This window comes from Hydra viridissima, unplaced genomic scaffold (genome assembly GCF_058129835.1).
Source record: "Hydra viridissima isolate aposymbiotic clone 2 unplaced genomic scaffold, HvirCarnegie_v1 scaffold_1, whole genome shotgun sequence".
NCBI classification, from domain to species: domain Eukaryota; kingdom Metazoa; phylum Cnidaria; class Hydrozoa; order Anthoathecata; family Hydridae; genus Hydra; species Hydra viridissima.
Window position 1 is genome coordinate 22,295,797 of NW_028324300.1, and position 13,500 is coordinate 22,309,296.

The window sequence follows — 13,500 nt, forward strand, 5'->3', positions numbered from 1 at the left end:
AAAACATAACAAACATCAAAGTTACTGAAAATGATTAGTCCGCAGAGATTGAAATTATTGACTCAGAATAAGCAAATAATGTTACAGTACTAAATGAATACAAAGATATAGTAGAAATGGATTTTGACAATTTCTTTGAAGAACTTTAAAGATTTAATTCTAAGCAAATCGGTCAACCACAAAATTCAATTTCAAATGAAACTTTATCAAATGAAATTCAACTCAACTCAAATGAAGACCTTATTGACAAAAAACAATCCTTTGTTGTGGTGGAAATCACAGAAAACCAAAATGCCACTATTAACAAAACTTGCTGTAAAGTTTTTAAGCTTCTGTGGAGAGTGAAAGACTTTTTAGTATTGGTGGAAATGTATATACTGCAAAGTGAAATAGCTTAACTGAAGCTCATGGTGAAATGTTAATGTTTCTGAACTATTATATGAGAAATTCAAAATATTTGATTTTGTCTCTTCAACCTATTTTTTAAATATACAATTTTTAAAAATATTCTATGTTTTTGTCTTTGAGAGAAGCGGTTAAAGTATCGGTGTTTTTAGCGGAAAATAACTCAGTATCGGTATTGGTCAAAATTTTGGTTTTTGTACAGCTCAACTTTAAATGCCCAAATCAGCATAAAATGCTTAAAAAATCTATTGACATAAGCAAAAATTGAAAAAAAAGTTTTTTGCCAAAAAATGATGACAAAGCTCTTTTAAAAAATATAGACAAAACATTAATGAAATGGTGCACAGATTCTGTAGCAGTGTATACAGTTGGGTGATTATAAAGTGTTTATTAAGCGAAGAGTTCTTGATTAGCCAAATCACATGCAAACTTCATGTAGATTATCTTTTCTGTGATGACGTAAAAAAGTTTCTTTTAGAAGAGATTCTTTTCTGCCAATAAATTTTATAAGTTCACACAAAGCAGTTTTTGTCCAGGTAATAAGTGTGATTTTTCTTTCTTTGTGTACAACGTTAAGAGAGTTTTTTAAACACTAAACTTTACTCGGTTGATAAAATTATATAAAATAGCTGAATTGTATTAAATATGATATATAATATAATGGAATATACAATAATATAATTTAGTATATTGAAAAATAATATAATGTGATGTAAGATAACACTGGCCTGCGTCAAAAATGTTCCCAGGGTTTTCTTTGGTGATTCTCAATAAAATTTGCCTTCTAAATCCGAATAAAGGATTCAAATTTTTCAATCAGGTTTTAGATACAGACTTAAGGCTCTTTACCGCATATAACAGCTGAGTGTCCATTTTATTGCAATTCCCAGGTGACAGTTGTGTAGTAATGTGTCTATAAACAGTATCTAAAGTATATTTGTAATGTTTTATTTATCATTGTCAATTTTTTTAAAGGCTAATATATGAGATAAATAAAATTTATTTCATAAAAATGAATAGAAAGTGTAAAAACAGTCCCGACAGATTCTGCTATGTGTGTGGAAAGGTAACTTTTAGTGATCAGCAATGCACCATAATACGTAAAGTCCCTTTACAATGCATATTTTGGAATAAGGCTTGGCGATCAAGACAAAAGTTTTGCCCAACATATATGCAGCACAGCCTGTGTCGTAGCCTCAAGGCGCTGGAATGAGAAAAAGCAAACTGCATGTCATTTGGTGTACCGAAGGTATGAAGAGAAGGCAAGGTTCATACGATAGACTGCTATTTTTGTATGACCAATCTTCAATGTAAGATATTTTTTTTATAGTCTAGTGAAGTTTTATTTGTTTATAAAAGATTTTTGGAAACCAAAGATTTCATGTCTTATCCCTGAAATCTTTGGTTTTATCAACGATAAAAAACTCATGAACTTGAATCGTTAAACTTCAAATTGAAGCCGGTAAAAACTCTACTTCTTCACAATTAAATGAAGTCGTAATCAATTCCGATATTGAAGAAACAAGGCTTTTACATACTCATATAAAGCCTATAGGTGTTTATTTGGTATATTTGTTTTCTTCACTAGTTTGTCCGCTCTTTACCTATTTATTTTTAGCTTCATATATCGGTATAAAATAAACAATATACTTCAATAATGAAATAGGTATATGTGTTAAGGCATCCTGTACGTTTCAACTTTCATTAGCAAGGTCGGCCCCAAGGAATTTTTTTTTTGGTGGGGGGGGGGGGGGGGGGGCATAAATAAATTTATCAAAATGAACGAAACATTTGCAAAAATTGATCTTAATTTTTGCAAATATTAACTCAAATGGTGAGGGAGGAGCGAAGTTTAAAATGTGTAAAACAATCTCATACAGATGGTATAAAAAGCGATTTTTTTTTTCACTTGATTGAATGTAATTAAATATGGATTTTTTTTTTGAAAAATTGGAGAGATGCATAAGCCCCCCTTCATATCCCATGTGTAAGTGCCAGGTTTCATAAATGCTTATTCTACAAAACGATATCAAAGTTAAAAAGTTTAACAAACAAAAATAAAACTAATATCTCTATTTTATTTTATAATTTAATTCCTCTAACTTGTTCTGTTATAGGCACTAAAAATGACAAAAATGAATGCGAAAATGGATAGAGGTTCTTCTTGCTATTAAAAGGAGACATTGCTCTATTTTCTGCTTTTGCTTGGATAAAACTATTTTTCTTTCGAAACCAAAGACTGTTTCAGAAGCTACAGTTACCAAAAAAAATCTGATTGGTTAAAAACTATTTTATAACAGTAAATATTTCTTAAATTTTTATTAAAATATATCGTTACGCATAAGGAAAATCAATTTTACCTCCTTAACTACCCTCTCAACCCCTTGTGTTGAGAGGGTAGTTAAGGAGGTAAAAAGGACCCTTCAGGAATTTTTCTAGATCACTATTATTCTTTTGACAGGTTAAGATAGGTTTATAGGCTTCTTTCCATGTTATAAGGTCAGTCAATGTGGTTGTATGTAAGTTTAAGTTAGAATCTCGTATGCTCTGGTAGCTATTATCTGGGAGGCTTCTCATTTTGATATTTTATAGTTTTCAGAATATCATTAACCGCAAATTCCCTTTCAACTTTGTTTTGGCTGCAAATTAATCTTTGTAATGAGATTTTATAATGAGAATGCCATGCTGAAGTACTGTCTGGTATTGTTGATAGACATTTCTAATTTGAAGAACTTATTTACTATTTCTTCAGTAATTTTTTTATAAGAAAACATTAATATTTATATTATTAAAACATTACTTATAATAATAAGAAAGTGGTAAGACATTCATTTTAAAAAATTGTATAAATTATCAATTAATTCAAAAATAGATGTGCTTACCTTTTTTCTTGTTTTCAAATCATTTGTGTTTTCAAACTGATTAAATATCTCTTACTTTCGCAATATAATATTTGTGGATTAAAATAAATAGTTAAAAAAAACGAAATATGACAAGTATATAAATATAAAGATAAGTCAAAACCTTATATTAAAATAATTTTATTTAAGTTTTCTTTCTAAAACTTTGTTTTGCGTTTGTTAAAAAAAAGTTTTAATTTTATCAAGAAGTGTTAAAGTTTTTTTGTTGCGTTCACAAGAACTTTATTTTCACCAAAAGTTATATTTTTCGTCCAGAAAATGAAACAATGAAGTCCGTTTTTGCAAATGAAAACTTTATACCATCAGTTTTTTTAAAACCGATTCAACATTTATATACCTTCAGGCAAAAAAATTCTTGGGGCCTTAGGTTTATGGCAAAAAAACGGCGATTTTTGAAAAGTATGGGATGCGCAATTGTTCCGGTTAGCAATAAAATTTGTGTTTTGTAGGGTGAAAGGTGTTTTATCAAAATCAAAATTGGCGAAAATGATTTGCTCGCTTTCGTTCTGGTAACTTTTATGGGAAAGATGTTTTCACGATCCGGTCGTCCAATCAGTGAAACTGATGGATTTCTTAAAGATTGGTGAGCCGTCATAAGAATTGGTGAAGTGAGAATAGACTTTTAACAAGGTGAAGCTGTAGATGTGATGGGACTGGAAGGGTATTGTCCGCTATGAGCTACGGTAGTTGAACAGATAATTGATTCTTTAGTCTTTTATGGAGTAGAAAAAATACGCCAGGTTATTGAAAGAAAATAGTCTGAATCAAATAAAAAGAAAGGTGTTGTCTTTCATCATGAACCGTTAAAATTACGAAAATTGGAATGGGAAATATTATTGCATCCACCGTATAGTTCAGACATAGCACCCTCTGAGTATCACTTATTGAGATCTCGACAGAATTTTCTCAATGGAATTAAACTGGTTTCAGTAGAAGCCAGTGAAAACCACTTATGCTTAATGTATATATATTTATTTAGTTTCTCTTATGACCAATATGACATTTATCATCATGTTATTTGACTGTGAGATGAATTTAAAAAACTACAAAAGCAAAATAAATTATATTCTTTCAAACTTGCATTATTTAAAAGGTGTTTCAAACTTTTTTGTGTTAAAGTTTTAGAGTGCATAAGCTCGTAAGGAATTGCAAGTTGGCAAAATCAAAACGTTTGAACAGTAAAGGTTGGCGAGAAAATGAGAGACGCGGAAATCTCATCCATTCTACGAAAATGAGAACGAGATATGATTTATTTAAAAACTTAAAAATGAGAAAAAGAATGTTACACGATTTCAACTGAAAAATTGAGTTTTACGAAATTTGTTTACTCTTAAGTCACATGTATCGCAATCGAAAACAATTTTTCAAAATCATCCATTGTTACGAAAATATGGGAATATGAATGGAAGGGAATTTCGTTTTAAATATCGGAGGAACATAAAACTGTTGCAGTAATGAGAATGAAACTGAACGGGAATATTATTTCCGTTCAGCACTCTTTCGCACAAATTAATAGATACAGATATAAAAAGCAAAGTAGTTATTAATTTATCTTCTTATAAAATTCCACGAGTGGGGAAAAGAGGTAGGGGTGGGGGGGGTGGGGGTGGGGGGGGGGGGAGTGAGGGATTTTTTATTTTGAAACAAAAACTTGTTGTAAAATGAATGCTGTTTGGTGTAAAGTTTTTTTTTTATCGACGTTGTAAAAAAATTGATTTATCTGTGATTCTATATATAATAATCCAAATCAGTATTTAGTGAATTTTTAGTTTCACCATCAGTTTTATATTAATTAGTGAGAAAATCATCAATGAACAGAAAATAAAACATGTAAGGTTTGTTTTGAAAATCTTTTTTAACTCTGATAAATCTAAAATTGTTTGTCGCGCTATTAATGAAAGATAAATCTTCTTAATGATTCCATTTTTTTTGTCCACCACGTTTTTTTATTTACGAGTGGAAAAAATATCTTTTAATGAGTTTTATTTTGAAAACTATATTCTCGCATCATATCGAATTAGTTATAAAATTTTAAGTTAATCATACTACTAGTTCATGACTGCACCTATTATAATGAACAAAAATTACAGGATTTGTTTAAGTCAGAAACTAAGAATATTTAGAAGGGTATGCTAAAATAAAGAGAATTTTTTTCTATAGACGACCGAGAGAGACGATTGTTCTTTCTCTATAGCACATGAAAATTGAACTGAATGCAGATCATACTGCTTTTTTTTTGTAAATCTTAATAAACCACACAAAAATACTAAATCAAGAAAATGAATATCAGACTTCACACGAAAAATTATAAATCTTCTTATTGTTGATTTGTTCTTGAAGATTTTTATTTTTAGTTAAGCAAAAACTTTATTTTCGTTCTGTTTTAAAGGTTTATTAATAAACCAATTTGACAAGTTCGCTGTCCAACGGCTCTACCAAAAAAAAAAAAAAAAAAGTTGTTGAAGCGCATTTAAAAATCTCAAAGTCAATTCTTAACTCTGAGTTTACTTAAATGAAAGGTTGGTGCCTTTGCCAGATTTGACAAGTTTGCTTTTATGAGCAAATTTTTTAAAACTGGCAGAGATATATAAAGTTGAGAGTTTTTGTCGCCACCAAGAGATGACGTAAGCTTAACAAAGAAGCTTCTGCATTGCCTCTTGAGGAGCTTTGCAAAAGATTAAAATGAGACATTTCGAGGTTTCCACTTCCATAATAAATAAGTTGCATAGACAACACTACAATCACCTGTTTATTACGCCTCTAATACCGTGCATGTCAGTAACGTCCAACAAGTTTAATGACAGAAACTTGTGGTTAACTTTATCAAATGATTTGGAAAGATTGATAAATACTCCAAAGTAAATTCTCCTTTTGTGAAAAAGATTTTTATTTCATTAATTAAGCAGCAGTTTTGATCGTTTTAATTTTTTTTCTTGTTTTTGAGTTGATTTTTATTTTTAGTAAAAAATATTTGAAAGAAGGAAAAAACAGTCCAAGTTGCCGATTTATTTACAGCAACAACAATTTGTACTTAGTTTTTAAATCTTTCAGTTGCATTCAAATAGTTTTTCTCAAACCTCAAGATGAATTTTACTTAAATACTTTTTTTTTACTTTAAATCACTTAAGAAAACAGAAATAGGAGCGCTTATTGACCAATCAAATTAAAATTTAATTAACTCAAGTTTTGAAAACATAATTAGATTTCATACAATTGCTACAGTAAAAGATTATTTTGCAGGGTTATAAAATTTCACTTGCCATTAGGGGGTTGTTTCATATAAATTAATATGTAAATGTTACCATTAACATGCAAAAGTTTAATTTATTTGACAAAAATTATTGCTCTGAATTTTTGATTTTATGATATAAAATTGATTAACATTAAATTTGAATAAAAAATTTTTTTTTATTAGTTAAAGTTTTGATTTGGTCGCATTTACTTTGTCTAAATGAATGATTTTAGATTTATGATTGTTTTAACTGAAATTTAACTGTTCTCATACTTAGGCTGCTTAAAATGATTGCAGAAGACTAAATATAAGAAATTCGCGTAAAACCATGTTAAAACTGACAGCAGAGCTCCAGAAAACGAAAAATAGGACATAATGGTATCATATGATTGGAAAACGAGCGAAGAATGCACAAATGATTTATATAAAGTTATGACTTAAAAAGGCTATATATATATGATAGGTTATATATGTAAACGGTTTGGATTGATGACTATATATAAATAGTTTGGATTGATGAAAAATATGGCGGGTGAGTTAAAATGTGAAATGGCAAAAGGTATATAAAGGTTTGAGATTTGTTTCTTACAATTTCAGAAGCATGCAAGAAGTTATATAAATATATCAGAATACTAATTCGTGCAGGAAAACAATCATACCTATACAAACTGAAAATTACCTGCCTCCATCTTCTTACAAATTAGTTCTCATCATTTTCGAAAAGAAGAGGGGGGGGGGGTATTAACTATATGATTATAAGGAAGAAGATATAATAAGGATATTAAGAGAGAATAGAGAACCATATCGGAAAAAGATGCTGGATGGAAGGTGCATAATAATATTTTAAAATTTAAAAAATTCTTTAATGAGTTTAATTTTTAATTGAATTTATTTTACTATTATAATCTAATTCCACTTTTTGTTTCTCATAATTTGAAGGAAACTAAATCAATTTCTAGGTTTTATATAGAACACATATTTCAATAAGCTGTCGTTAGTAGACGAGTTGTGTAGGCGAGTGTGCTCTCCTCCGTATTTGTTTTATGTTTGGTTTTTGCTTCCACTTCTTGTCATCTCGAACAATTTTAACTTGAACCTAAAGAATTTTGGGCGGTTGTAATAGGATAACGTTCTTTTGGTTTTATATCAATACGTATATTGTGAGAAAGTCTTATGCAGATTAGGAGTTTTTTTCCAATATTTTAACTGAAAAAGTACATAGTCAGAAACTTCTGTAAAAGATGACTTTTTTAACGTTAGATAAACGAGTTAAGTTACTTAATCCTCATTTCTTTTTCTTTCATTTAACAGCTTCATTTTTTTTTAAATGTGTAAAAAATTTTGCTTAAACAGGACGCTTAGAAGTTCAAATAGAATGTTAAAATGTAAACAGGTGAAATTCTGAGATTTTTATTGAAAATTTTTGTGTTTCTCAATCGATTTCCAAAGAAATCAAATACCGCTGAATGCAGCAGTATTGAAAACTCTCAATAATTACTAATGAATAAGTATCTTCGGTGGGTACCACGCACTGCAATATGTCCTTACAACTTATTTACAGCAAACTCTAACAGCTCCGAAACCTATGCGATTAATTCATGTCATTTGCAAAATTATCTATACTCATACTTGTGCAAATCACGATAATAATCGAAAATCTTAGAGAGTGGTCATAATCGTTTTAGCAAGAATATAAACACGTGAGCAGACCGTTAAAAAAACGTGATTCCATTCAATTAAAAAAAAGTTTACAACTTAAGATGAAATTTTTTAGAAACATCGTGTTTATGCTTTTAAAAGAAATTTTCTGCTTCGATTGAGAAAAAACTTTTTGTAATTCGAATTAAGCAAGAGTTTCCGAAACTTGATATTTTAGAAAATATTAGCAGAAAATAGGTTAAAGAAATAATAAATAGGTTGAATGAAAAGATAGAGGCAAGAAAAAGTATGACTTATGTTGTTTAAATTAAATCATATCCATTGGCAATTCCTAAGTTATGTATTTTTTTATAAAATTTATCAGTGTTTTCTTTTTTGATAAATATAATTTTTAGGTAAACCATCTGGATATGAAACTGATAGCTGCATGAAACCTCCTTCAGAAGCGAAACCAAGTAAGTTGTTAGCGATTTATAAAGGTTTTTTGTTAAAAAGCAAATTCCTATTGTTTGAATATTGTTTAAATGATTTTAAGTATAAAATGAAAATTGGACAGTATTATTTCTTTTGAGTTTGATTTTAATCAGGGAAAATATCGAAAGCTTTTTGAGGTGAATTTATATTATAAAAGTTGTATTAATAGTTATTTAAAATTTTACAAAAAACTAGTTTTACAAAAATCTTCCATAAACAAAATCTCAAATGGTGCTGATGCTCATCGTTGAACTAATATTTTAATTTTGTGTTCAAACTTGTGTAATTTCAATGTAAAAACTTATCATTATTTGTCTTTTTGGGGGGGTTAAAGTTTGGTCTCCCACTTATGTTATTACCGTTTTTTATATAAAATATAAAAATTAGTATTTAGATTTTAAAAAGTAAAGCAAAATTGAGCCTTCATGAGACCAAAATCCACAATTGTTGCAAAATTTGCAGCAATCTCTGCTTTACCTAACCCTTTTAACCCTCGACTCCCAGGAGTTCGATTCCTTTCAATAGCTAAAATAGGTTTTTTTTTATATTAGGTGGCTATGAAAACAATCATTTTTTAAGAGTTGCGTATCAATTCCAGTTGCTCAGCATGGTTTAATGATATCTTCTTAATTTCTTTTTTTAGTATGAAGCATTAGTCTTTGACTTTTTAAAATATGATAACAATAACCAAAAAGAGTAAAAAAGTAAAGTAAAAATGTCTCATTATTACAATAAAGAGCTGAGTTTAAAACATTATTTATCAAAGAAATGATCGATTATCAAATTCTCATTCAAACTTTTATATATTAAAAAAAGTAACTCTCTTCACTGTATCAAATACAAATAATTTTGATAGAATTAAAATTTACAGCAAATCTTCAATTTACAAAGCATCGCTGAGGAGGTTTTAGATTTTAAACACATTCTTGATTCAAACAAAATAATTAGGCAAATTTGAGGCTGATTGACAGTTCTTTCTCAAGCATAAAAGCTTAGGATTCTTATCTCTCAATTTCTTTGGCAATTTTTTAAATATAAAGAGGGTAGATTTTAATCTTTCAGCTATATTTAGTGGTACCAGTAAACTCAAAGAGCAAGGTTCTGGGAGTCTACGAGCAGAGGAAGATCAGTTAAGGTCTCTTGACACAAAGTAAATTACATACAATTGTGTTACAACTAGAGCCATTACCTTATAAATTAGGAACCGGAGCAAGTGCCTTGGCTTGAACCTGCTGTTGTTTTAGAGACATGTTTTAAAGAAAATCCGATCTGGTGATTGTTTCCTCACTATTAAATCCGCGTCGTGTTTTATTAGTTAGATAGCACGATGCTGGTCAGCTTCTTTTAGAAACTTTTCGCACCCACACTGGGGTTGATGATAGTCAGTAGTTTGAAATACTCATAACAGTTCGTTCGGGTCAACCAATTTTATATTTTTAGTTTTTACCTAGCCTTTATATTTTCACTTGTGGTAAACATGTACTAACTAAAATACCAATCGTTGTTAGTAGATGTAAAATGGAGGCTTAGAGCTATCGGACTTTTCCGCTCGTTGGCGTCTAACTCCCATTTTAAATCTACGACTTCAAGGTTTTTTTACACCATGTGAATCTTGTTTTTAAAAGAAAATATTCCCAACTTACAATTTTTCGGAATATGTCTAGTTGTGAAATTATTTGAGAAAATGTTAGGAGGGAAAAGGCTTTCGATTTCACACACTTGAAGCCTGGACAAAATAAAATTAATGTTTCGCTGAAAGTAATCGAGTGTGCGTCATTTAGTCTGTCACTTTAATATCATGTTACCACTTTTTGAGAGTATTTAAAATATGAATAGATGATTCCATTTGTGTTGTGTAAGACTTCACACTCTTTTTATTCCTATACTTGAGAAAGATAAATTGTTAACTTGGTAGGCATCTAGTTTTAATAAAAATTGCTTTTTGGTGACTGAAAAGTTACTGACTTGAAAAAAGTTTTCCCAAAGAGGGCTTCACTATTGAGGAGCTGTTTATATGGGCAAAGGATAGCCCGATTGCCGTGATCTCGGCAAAAAACAGTGAGATCTAAAAATTAAATCAAGTGAGATCTAAAATAAAATTAAGTTGTAATAAAGACTACGTCGAGATCTTGGTATGGGCTAGCCCTGCAAACAAGCTAGCCCGCTTTTCATGTAAACAGCCATGAAGTTTGTTTTGTTTTTTTTAATTCTTTTCGGATTATTTAACGAATATTTCACAGATCAACAAAAAAAAAAAAAAATTTACTGGTGTCCAAAATATTTTAATGAATTTGGGGTATTTTTGGGGTGCTGATTCTGAATATGCTATCAGTTTTGCCAGATTGGCTCAAGTTTTTGATATTTTTGGTATCTTATTTATAGCACTTGTTGGTAAATGCGACGCATCATCTCATTAATTTCTTGGGATTAGTACTTGAACTGAGCAGTTCTCAATATAGTTTTTTGTTAATTAGTGTTCTAAAAGTTTGTTCATAGCTTGATTTTTGCACTAACTTAATGTTGTTGTCTGTTTTCCAGTGAAAAGCATGAACTCATCAAGAAGAAGTTGTCTTAACGATCCAGACTCATTCTGTTACATTTGTGGTGAATATACACTGCAAAAACATAGAAGAAACATAACAGACTTCATAAAAAAAGTGTATTTGGCCTATTTTGGGGTTATGCTTGGGGACCAAGACAAGTCTTGGGCACCACACATAGTGTGCAAAGCATGTATCGAATTATTACGAAAATGGAGCAAAGGACAAAGAAAAAGCTTCAAATTTGGTGTTCTAATGGAGTGGAGAGAGCAAAAAAATCATCATGATGACTGTTATTTCTGTGCAGTGCAAGTGCAAGGATTCAATAAGCATAAGAAACAAAAATGGGAGTATCCTAACATGGAATCTGCAAGAAGGCCTGTCCCTTATTGTGAAGATGTGCCTGTACCTGTGTTTGCCATGTTACCTGATCTTCCCCCACCTGATGATGATGAAATGCAGGGTATGGAGCTAAGCATTAGTTCTGGAAGTGAACCAGAATATGAAGGAAGTTTCAGAACACCTACGCAATTTACCCAAGGAGAGCTCAACGATCTAATAAGAGACCTCAACCTCTCAAAAAGTGCATCTGAACTTTTAGCTTCAAGGCTAAGTGAAAAAAATTGTCTGACGCCTGGAACTAAAATTACATCTTACAGGACCAGAGAAGAAGCACTTCTTCAATTGTTCTGTGAAGATTACCTACTTGTATATTGTAAGGATATTCCTGGCCTGATGCTGCAAATGGGTTTACAAGTATATCGTCCTGAAGACTGGAGGCTTTTCATAGATAGTTCTAAAAGGAGTTTGAAATGTGTTTTGTTGAACAATGGCAATCAGTGTGCATCTCTTCCAGTAGCTCACTCAACTAAACTTGCAGAACAATACAAAAATGTCAAAATGGTCTTGGAGAAACTGTGCTACCATGAACATTCGTGGCTGATATGTGTTGATTTAAAAATGGTCAACATTTTACTTGGACAGCAAAGTGGATACACAAAGTATCCTTGCTTCATCTGCATGTGGGATAGTAGAGCAAAACATCAGCACTGGGAGAAACTGATTTGGCCTCCAAGGGACACCTTGACAGTAGAAGCATCAAACATAGTGAACGAACCTTTGGTGGACAGGGAAAAAATCATTCTACCACCACTTCACATAAAGTTAAGATTAATGAAGCAGTTCGTAAAGGCATTAGACAAAGATGGTAATTGCTTCATGTACATCTGCAAATCTTTCCCTGGTCTTAGTAGCGAAAAATTGAAGGCAGGAATCTTTGATGGTCCTCAAATTCGGAAACTCATTAAAGATTCAAATTTTCCTAAGGAAATGAATGACATTGAAGCTGCTGCATGTTGAAGTTTTGTGTTGGTAGTGAAGAACTTCTTGGGAAATAAAAAGCCAGACAATTATGAAGAACTGGTACAAAACATGCTATTGAGATTTAGAAATCTGGGTGTACACATGAGCATTAAATTGCATTATCTTCACAGTCACTTGGACAGATTTCCAGAAAACCTTGGAGATTTTAGCGAAGAACAAGGGGAGAGATTTTATCAGGATATTATGGTGATGGAGGAAAGGTACCAAGGCAGATGGGACAGACATATGATGGCTGATTACTGCTGGAATCTACAGCGTGACTGCCCGAATAGCTCACATAGAAGAAAGTCATATAAAAGCGCTTTTCCAGCGATTAAATGTCTCCTATCTTTCATGTCTTGTTCATTTTTGAAGATTACTTTCTAAAACTAGTTAAAATAAACTAAAATCAACATTTACTTTGTTAAATTTATTGTATTCATGACAATTTCAATAAAGTTAATGCGCGTGTAGCAAATTACGTCTTTTTTTTTACACATTTCACGAAAAATCTCAAAAACTTGAGCCAATCTGGCAAAACTGATGACATATTCAGAATCAGCACCCCAAAGCTACCCTAAATTCGTTGAAATATCTTTGGCCCCAAAAATGCTGTTGACCTGTCTTATTACTTGTTGCGAATTTAATCTTTTTTAAAACTTTAAACACTTAGAAGAAAAAATGTTTACCAAACCAATTTGTCATTTAAAATTCAATAACTAAAAACTGATTTACTGGTATACAGATATCACAACTTTAAGTTCATTCAGAATATAGTTCCTGCCAACAATCTAAAAAAATATATACAAAAGTCATCAAAAAGTACTTGTAAAAGTCATAAAACTTTAAAAAACTCATAAAATATTTATAAAAGTTATAAAATATTAAAAGACTCATAAAGTATTTA